This window comes from Anas platyrhynchos, chromosome 19 (genome assembly GCF_047663525.1).
Source record: "Anas platyrhynchos isolate ZD024472 breed Pekin duck chromosome 19, IASCAAS_PekinDuck_T2T, whole genome shotgun sequence".
Taxonomy (NCBI): Eukaryota; Metazoa; Chordata; class Aves; order Anseriformes; family Anatidae; genus Anas; species Anas platyrhynchos.
Genome location: NC_092605.1, coordinates 10,362,664 through 10,370,123, shown reverse-complemented (window position 1 = coordinate 10,370,123; position 7,460 = coordinate 10,362,664). Strand labels below are relative to the sequence as shown.

At 53.4% G+C, this 7,460-nt stretch overlaps 1 long non-coding RNA gene across 1 annotated transcript; it reads left to right on the top strand.

Moving 5' to 3' along the window:
• Nucleotides 1-125: 125 nt before the first annotated feature.
• On the top strand, nt 126-2,468 carry LOC139999054 (uncharacterized). The gene is made up of 3 exons (XR_011804065.1): nt 126-277; nt 1,101-1,194; nt 2,213-2,468. It is a non-coding gene; the product is annotated as an uncharacterized lncRNA (long non-coding RNA).
• Nucleotides 2,469-7,460: the final 4,992 nt, after the last annotated feature.

Genomic DNA, 7,460 nt, shown 5'->3' with positions numbered 1-7,460 from the left:
AAGCGCACCAAAGAGGGTGACTTCTGAAGTGGAGGTAAAGTGAAGGTTTGCATCCCCCGGGAATGACAGCTCCAGGTTGGTTTTCCCGTAGGGAGGGTCCAAAGAGGAGCAGCCACCAATTCCCACCCAAACCGCCCCCACCTGCCTCACTGGGCTTGGCTCAGCTGGGCTGGAGGCTGAGGGCATGCCCCAAACCCTGCCCCAGGGGGGGGGAGCTGCTGGGTGAGACCTGTGAGGCAGGCCGCTCTCAGCCCCAGCACCAGCCTCCCGTGGCATTGTATGGGCTCTTTCCAATTTTACTTTACTTTATTTTACTTTGTTTTTTTTCTTATTTTATCTGATTTTACTTTATCTTACTTTTTTTTTCTTATTTTATCTTACTGTACTTTTTCTTATATTTTATTTTCTTTCATTTTTTTTTAATTTCAATTTCCCTTCCCTTTTATTTTACATTTTATTTTATCCTTTTTCTTATTTTATCTTACTCTTTTCTTATTTTATCTTACTTTACTTTTTCTTATATTTTCTTATATATTTTTTGTATTTATTTTTTTTTTCTTTCAGTTTCCCTTTCCCCTTTATTTTACTTTTTCTTTTCTTTTACTTTATTTTACTTTTTCCTTTTTTTTTTTTTTTTTTTTTTTTTTTATTAGTTCAGCCAATCTCCGCCCCCCCGGAGCTGCTCCGGCTCCGTGCGTGCCGCAGCGCGGTGCGGGGCCGCCTCCCGGCGGCTGCAGGCGGCACCGCGGGGGCGCCGCGTCCTGGGCCCGGCCCTGCCCCAGCCACCCGCGTCCTGTGCGGGGATAACGGGGGGGGGGGGCCGGGGCTGCGACCTCGGAAGGCTGGGGGTGGCCGTGTCCCCTGGGCGGCGGTGGGACAGGCGTGCAGCGAAGGGGCTGGGTGGCGGCTCCTCGCCCTTGGGGTGGCCGCATGGAGGGATGCACGTCTCCAGGCTTCCCTTACTGGGAACTGCTGGGTTAAGGCACAGAAAATGGGTAAAAATAAGGCCAACAGCTCCAGGGCTCTTCAGCCCCATCTGCTGAGGCTGGGGGCATCACCAACGCTGGGCTGAGCTGGGCTGCGTCTCGCACACCCAGCAGGGCACAGATTTGTTGGCAATCGCCTCCTGGTGAAGCAGCCTCTCCTAAACACCATCCTGAGCCTGTACACCTCCTGCTACACCCTACGGCCATGGTGAGTAGCCCCTGAGCCCCAGCACAGGAACCTGGCTCCAGGATGGATTTGGGGACCAGCAGCACCTGGCCTGGAGGTGCCTCACCCGTTCCGGGTGCTCCGTTCCATGCCAGGCCCTTCTGGCTCGTTAGATGGCAAAATTCATTAAGGCAGGACCCGGCATTTCTGCCCGATCAGCTGCATGCACGCTTTGAGCTAAATGAGAATCAAAAATTTCAGTGCACCCTGGGAATATGGCCCAATTAAAATGGAGGCAGCCCATAAACCAGCTAGCTGAACGGAACAGCAGCAGGATGGGAGAAGCGGCAAAGAGGGGTGAAAAAAATATTAGGGAAGTTTCTTTAATGCGTGTTGTGTCATAAAAGCATTTGCTTAAATGGTTTTCCTAGTGCTCTCAGCAGTAAATACTGCTGAAAAATGCGCTGAGCAAACCTCATCTTCCTCTTTCATTTACCGCCTTGTAAATTGAAAAATTATGGCAGGAATAAAAAAAGTCCGGGCTGCCTCGGAGCAGCTGCCTGCTTCGCAGCCCCTGGTCCCCGTCCAGCCGCCTGTGATGCGGGGCTGCAGCCGGACGGTGGCACCTCGGAGCCGGGGTTCCCTGCTCCTGGGGTCCCAAAGCCACCCAGGATGCTCCAGCCCCTTCCCAGCCCCTTCCCAGCCTCCTGGCCGGAGTCTCCCAGTGAACGAGGGAGGCTCCTCAGGGAAAGCCGGCACCTGTAAGGCCATGCCATGGGTCAGCACCAAGCGTCAGACATGCCTCGGGACAAACTTGAGTCAATTAGCAAAGTGGCCAAGTTTGTTAGCAGCATGCAATTAATTATCCTGCGCAACCTGCATGGAGAAGCAGTGTGAGCAAGTGACCCTGGCGCTGATGCAAATTGTCTTTTAAATTTTCTACTTTCGGTAAATTAGCTGCTTAGTCTTTGTTGTTGTTGTTGTTTGCTTGTTTGTTTGTTTTATTATTAACTTTATAAAATGAACCACAACTAACATTAATTTTATTGCTTCCATTCAGGGATGCAAATAACACCAGACAACCTGTCCTGGATGGGCTGCCCACTTCAGCCTGGCTCAGGACAAGCGCAAGGCTCAAATCATGCATGGTTTGAGGAGGTTTTGTAGCTCCTTTGTTGCTGCTGTAACATTTGTTTTAATTAACACCAACAATAATAAACACAACTGTGCCTTGAATAAAAGCAGCCGCTCCAGCCTTCCCCAGCCGATCTCCCCCAGGCTCAGAGGGGGATTTTCCCCAGAGGTCTGGAGCTGTGAGGAGGTTAGGGACGTACATTTAGATCCATTCAGGACATGGCTTGGGTACTCTCCACCTGCTCTCAGAGCCTATGGTGGCTTTTCTTCCTGCACCCCATTACCCAACCCCAGACCCCCACCCTCCAGCCTCTCCTCCCCTCTCTGCTCTGCAGCGCTGACCCCACAGCCCTCCAGTTCTCCCTTGGTCAACTTTTCCCCCTGTAATTATTTAATGTGATTATTGATGCTTCCCTGAGCACGGCCTCTTTGTGCAGTGATTTATGGAGTGCTTCCTCAGCCGCAGGACAATTTGGGGTGCTGGGCCATGATGGGGTGCGTGCAGGCGCTGAAATCCCCTGCCTCGAAGGCAGGAGGTGTCTGAGATGCAGCAGATGCACCCAGGAGCATTTATCAGGTCTAATCCTGATTTCAGCCAAGGAGGATCCCAGCTGAAAGCATGCTGCTCGGGTGGTGCCCCATAGGGCTGTTCCCGGTGGGGTTTTGCATTGCCCCCACCCCAGGAGGGGCTGCCCGCAGCCCCCCCAGCCCCACGCCGTTTGCTTGGGTTTACATTCCTGCTAAGCCTCCTGGCATTAACAAGCCACTTCTCCCCAGACTGATGAAAGGATAAAAGCGCCGAGTAGTGCCTGGGTTACTCGCTTCCTGGGGGATAATTCAACATCTTTCCCTTTCACCAAAGGACTTTTCCTGGGGAATTTTTGCCAGCTCTTTGCAGGATGGTTTTATTGCTGGCGCAGGGTGGAGACAGGCTTTATTTTAAAGTGCTTTGGCTGCTTCATTTCTTTGTCGGTTGTGTTTCCTTTCATATACACTTTTTTTTTTTTTTTCTTTTTTTTTGGCTTTCATTTCCCAGGGCTCCCTCTTATCTGCCTTTGGAGACAGCCCTTATAAAAAAAAAAAAAAAAATCAAAACCCAAAGCACTCTCCCTGGGATGCTTTCAAGAGAAAGGCCCCGGCTCCTTTCAAACCTCTTTGGAGAAAAATAGATCCCAACCCTGCACACGCCACAGCCTCCAGGAAAGCCTTTGAAGTAAATTAAACCAAATTAGTGTCTATGATATAGATGAGCAGAGCAGCTCCCTGCTGCGCCACCGGCCTGGCCCTTTGCGTAATCTTTAACCCCGCTCCCTGGCTCCTGCTCGCCTCTAATTGACCGTGAGGCACCTGGGGGGGATTTGGAGGCGATGCCATCTGCCCTCAGCGGGGCAGCGCTTCCTACTGACCACACCGAGGGGATGGGGATGCTCTGGGAGAAAGCAGGGCTAACAAATTATATTTTTCCTTCTCTGTTTTTTGTTTATCTAATAGTTTCTTTTTTTCTTTCTCTTCCCCTTAATGAGACCCCCTCCAGTGCCTTGGCTGTGCAGGTGGAGCTGCACCCCATCCCTTTGCAGCCCAGGAGCAGCAGAGCTGGAGGATTCGCAGCCCCGGTGGTGTTAAAGCTCTGCAGGTTGTGTTTTCCCAGTGCACCCCTTTGTCTGGGTGACCCAGGACTCAGGGAACAGATGGAATTTGCCCACAAGCTGGGCGGAGGTATGCTAGTGTTTAACTTAGCCAAGAAATGTTTGATTTTAGCACAGGGAGTAATGGGTGCTGGGGGGATTTGAGCCTCTTTTGGCTGCCGTGTCGTGCCTGGGAAGCAGCATGTGACTGGGCAGGCTCAGTGTGCACGCAGGCACTCAGCAGATACTGGTGTCCGGAGCTAATTGCATGAACAAATCACACCTGTGCACGTGTGAGGGAAGTGCTGCACCTGCAAGGGGTCTGCTGGCACCAGGAGGTAACCACGCACCTGAGAGCCCCTGGAGCAGCTCAGTTCTTGGTGCCTGACCCACAGAGCTGGGCTGGCTGCAGGTGCTGCTCCAAACATGCACGGCTCTCCTGGGGGTCCTGATCTGTGCCCCCCACCTGGCTGGGTGTGCTGGGCACCAGGATGGGCCCTGAGTCCCTTTGTGGGCAGCAGACTGAGCCCCCTGTGCCTGCTGGGTGCGTTAGAGCTGCTTCTCTGGATGCTTTTGGTGTCCTTTGAGGGATGGGTGCAGGACTGCTCCCTCCCAGGGGAGAGCAGGGGTCTGCCCAGGTGCCCCAGGCACGTTTAGCTCCTGGTCCTGTGGGTCCCCAGCCATGCTGGGGGGTTGAATCAGGTGCTTCCCTCTTGGGGTTCCCCAGGGCCTTCACAAATCCGCAGCAGGGCCACCCTAAGAGGTGTTGGAGCAACCCTTGGGGACACCCTGGGACAAGCATCACCATGCTGGGACATCTCCTGCAGCAGCAATAGTCTGTGAGGGGCTCTGATGGTGGCACCAGCTGAGCTGCTGCTGGCAGGGAGTGACCAGAAGCATCTGGATGTGGCCAGTGAAGGCAGAAATGGGAATAAAGACGTGACATTTGGTGTTAATACCAAAGGGCCATGCTGGGTGCTGCCTGGCTGAATTTTCCAGCCTCAGAGAGGATGCGCTGTGGTCCTGCAGGAGCCTGGGAGCATTTCCTCTGAGGCTGTGCTTGCCCGACAGCATATGTGGCAATTATTTTGGTCCCTGCAAGCATTCATGTGGACACAGGCTTCAGAGGGGGCTGCATATTTTATAAGCACTGCTATAAATAAATCATGGCCAAATTACATCACGAAGCAGAAACAAATCCCCGTGAAGCTGACAGGCAAACAAACAAAATCCCTGATCCCTGGAAATGTGCAAGAGCGGGCAGCAGGTTCCTGTGGCACCTGCAGCAGGCTGCAGGGCTCTGGGTCCTGGTAGTAAATGTGACATTTGGCCGCTTGCCTGGACTCCAAGGCATGCAGACATCTGCCCTGCTCTCACTGTGTCATGTCAAGGTGGCACAAGTCTGTTCTAGCTTTAAAATCACCTTATTTATTTTATTTTCCATGTGCCTGGATCCTGTGCAACCTGCATTTGGATTTTGCTTATCGTGTGTAAGGATTCACAGGCAGGGCCGATTATATTTGGAAGCACCAAAGTTTTGGCTCTGGGCTGAGGATTCAGTGCTAACCCGCTCAGACTGACACTTAGCATCAGCACAGGGGGTGGAACGTTTTGGGGGATGTGTGAGGTCCATTTCCAGAGGGGATGCACCCTCCCAAAACCCGGTGCTGAGCTGTCTCTGGGTGACCTGCACACGCGATGTCCCTGCCTCTGCCAGTACTGGGCTGCTCTGCCTGGAAAAATCAAGTGGTCCCACAATGAGGCTTAATCCTGGGCAAAAGGAGGAGCCAATAAATCTCTGTGAATGTAAACGATGTCGTCTTTAACCGAGGCCGTGTAGCGTGTGGAGCTCTTACCGGGAGGGTGGGCAGCTCCCTGCTGTAAGGTCAGCCTGGGTTATCTGGTGCCTGCGGGCTGGCTCAGCAGCTTTATAGCCCTTCCCATGTCCCACCAGCCCTGTAATGTCAGACATGGTGCCAGAACTGGAAAACCTGGGTTTGTACCTAGGAAAACACAAGGAGAAGCTTTTTAGCTATGAGTCTGAGCAGCGAGAAGGAAATTCTCATTGCTGGGCTGGCAGGAGGAATTGCAGGCTGTCCCTGCAAAAAAATGAGAATAAGGAGTGACATTGTCCCTTGGAGGCTGCTGCTGGGATGTCAGAGCGTGCCCTGCACCAGCACAAGTTTGGGAGCATTTGTTCCTGAGGTGGCTTTCCTGGGGCTCGTACCCGTGTTTGGGTGCTGGGTGCTGCCCTGCTAACACCCCCAGCTGCCTTGCCTTTGGCTCTGGAGCTGCTTTGCCACCCTGGTGGGCACTGGGGTTGCGGGTGGGGATTTAGGAGCTCCAGGCTGGCCTCTCCACCTCATTTCTGCCTGGTGGCATCCCCTGGGCTCACCCAGCCCAGCAGACCTGGCAGCAGGGCCGAGCACACGTGGAAACCAGACAGGGAAACACGTTGGTGACGATGGCAAACCGTGGCAGAGCAGGGAGCTCAGCCAGGACCCTCCCTCTCCCTCGATCTTTGTTTTATGGGCTTATAAATAACAGATAGGGTGGGCAGGGGGTGAGGCAGGAGCATCGATGGCTTGCCTGGCGTGGCACCACTTCCCCACTGCACAGCTGTTTGGGGCACCCCAGCACCCTCAGTCCCATGCCAGGGGCTGGGGCCGGGTGTCCCCCACCTGCTGTCCCCAGGGGGTGGCCGGGTCCCAGCAGTGCCCTCCAAAAAGCAGGCAGGGCAGCGGAGCTGGTGGGGAGAAAGCTGGGCGGAGGGAGGGGAGCCCTTAAATATTCCAATCGCTCTATCTTCTGGGAGATAATACTTTTAATTTTCGTCACACAAAGAATATGTCCTGAACCAGAAGGGGTTTGCCTAATTCATCATGCTTGCTTTCCACACAATAACGGGGCTGACAAGCATCACATTTTAAAATGAGAGAAGTGGACATAATTAATGCTCATGAATTGCAAACGCTTCTTTATTAAAGGGCTTTCGCTTGCCCCTGGACCATCTGCTTCATATCACTGGGCAGGGGTCCTGAGGCTATAATAACTTGCAGCTTTAATAATTTTACCTCTTAATTAAAGCTCATCTCCAAGTGCAGGAGCACAGACATGTTCCGGGCCCAGATTCGATTTGAACGGAGGAAACCTTGAGGGATGGATAATAGAATTTGCATCCTCGCCTTTGAAGCATCCCTCGGATGAGGGCCGTGGCCCCGTGTGAGACCTGTATGTGCTGGTGCTGGCTCTGCCTGGGGGGCTGCGTGTGCCCCCTGACTGGGAGGACTGGGGGGGCCATAGGAGGTGGGCTCTGCCCCTCTGTGAGTGCCTTGCATGGCTCCAATGGGGCCGCGCTGGAGGAAGGAGCAAAGGGACATCGGGTCCCTGCTTGGGGAAGGGGAAGGAGGGAGCAGAGAGGCCATAAAGGCTCAAACTTCATCTGCACCTTTCCATCAGTCCCTCCCCAAAAGCCAGTGTGGTTTCTCTCTAGGGGCTTCATCTCTGCCAGTGCCTTCCAGAAAGTCACTCTGGTTTCTGCCCAGGGAT